The sequence below is a fragment of the Mus caroli genome, chromosome X (assembly GCF_900094665.2).
Source record: "Mus caroli chromosome X, CAROLI_EIJ_v1.1, whole genome shotgun sequence".
NCBI lineage: Eukaryota > Metazoa > Chordata > Mammalia > Rodentia > Muridae > Mus > Mus caroli.
In genome coordinates, this window is record NC_034589.1 from 74305051 (window position 1) to 74307017 (window position 1967).

The 1967-nt window shown below is 49.6% G+C and overlaps 1 pseudogene; it reads left to right on the top strand.

The window, feature by feature from the left end:
• Positions 1 to 284: 284 nt before the first annotated feature.
• LOC110286255 lies at positions 285 to 1409 on the top strand (annotated as a pseudogene).
• Positions 1410 to 1967: the final 558 nt, after the last annotated feature.

The window sequence follows — 1967 nt, forward strand, 5'->3', positions numbered from 1 at the left end:
CACCATTGGCTATGCCAATTCCTGTGGTGATATGATCTGTCGGCCCCACAACAGACTTGCTCCTTTCCACTAAGTATCTTTGCTTGATGTTTGTGGCTACAGATGTGATCTCTTAGCTTCCTGCTCTAGTTACCTGCTTGTCATGTCTCCCTCACCATGATGGACTCTTTTCCTGGATCATAAGACAAAATACACTCTTTCTTTTATAAGTAATCTTTATCTGGCCTTGCTCTGGGCCAGGGCTGTGTTGCATGCGGGCTCCAGGCCTGCTATGGGCCATCGGCAAAGTGGGCGCTGTGGGGCACTGCAGGCCCTTTACAGGGGTGCCATTGCGGCACTGATGGCGGTGGCAGAGGCAACAGCAGAGGTGGTGGCAGAGCTTTTGGAGGGGCCGCAGTGAGGGCAAGGGCACCGGCTGGGCCTAGCCGGGCTGCAGGAGAACATGTTTACTGGGCAGTCAAAGATCTAGCCTTACATGAGTCAGAACAAGTGCTCTGCAATGTGCTCTCCACTTCAGGAAGAGAACTCGGTTGCCCATCAAGAGGTCAAATGTCTGGGGAAACCATTAGCTGGAATCTACAGGAAGCAAGAAGAAGAAAAGGAACGCCGGGAACGTTATCAGAAGCACTGTGAAATCAGATGGACAGAAGAGCAAAGACAGGGGACAGGAGAGGTCCCCTGGTGCCTTTTCCAAACCAAAAATCCAAAGCAGCAGAACCTCCCAAAACTCTACCCCCATCATGTGATTCTACCAATGTAGCAGTCGCTAAGCAAGCCCTGAAAAAGCACCTCAAGGGCAAGCAGGCCCCTCGGAAAAAGTCTCAAGTGAAAACCCAGCAGAATAGAAAACTCACCAGTTTATACCCTGTTCGGGGGAGCTCCCGGAAGAGCAAAGCTGAGCTGCAGTCTGAAGAAAGGAAGAAAATAGACAGCTGATTGAAAGGGGGAAGGAAGAAGGCATGAAGATCGATCTAATTGATGGCAAAGGCAGGGATGTGATCACTACCAAGCAGTTCTCCCGGGGAGACTTTGTGGTAGAATACCATGGGGATCTCATTGAAATCACTGATGCAAAGAAGCGGAAGGCTCTGTATGCACAGGACCGCTCCATGGGCTGCTATTATTTTCAGTATCTGAACAAAACCTACTGCATGGATGCCACTCAAGTAACGAACTGCCTGGGGAGACTCATCAATCACAGTAAGTGTGGGAACTGCCAGACCAAACTGCACGACATTGATGGCGTGCCTCTCCTCACCCTCATCACCGCCCGAGACATCACAGCTGGGAAGGAGCTCCTGTACTATTGGTACCGAAGCAAGGCCTCCATCGAAGCCTACCCTGCCTCCCTGACACCCTGCCTCCTTCAAAGGACAAAGTGCCCTCAAAGGGAAATGAATATTTTTTAAACACACACACACCCACATACACACACACACACACACACACACACACACACACACACACACACACACACTTACTCTTAGCTAACTACTTCAAATGTTTTTAAAAAGTATATTAAAGATGCCTTTTCATGTAGTATTCAAATATGTTACAGGTTTCCAAGGTGGACTTGAACAGATGGCCTTATATTACCAAAACTTTTATATTCTAGTTGTTTTTGTACCTTTTTGCATACAAGCTGAACGTTTGTGCTTCCCGCGCAGAGTAAGACTCGGCACAGGTTTTAGAGAATGGAGTTGAAAATAAACTAGGAAGCCAGGCTCTGCCCAAGATGAAAGCCAGGACTCCCCCGCACCCCACATCCAAGGACAGGCCGGTGTGAGGGCACTGCCCCCCCCCCCCCGCACAGCCTGGATGGGATGTCTCCAAGCTCTTGTTCTCCTCAGCGTCCTGACAGGCGTACACGCTGACGTGTATGAATATTTTTTAGCAAAAGTTTCACAGTAAGCTAGTCTTCCCCTCTGCTTTCTCCAAAGCTTACTGAGCCCGGGACTCAGAGGCCC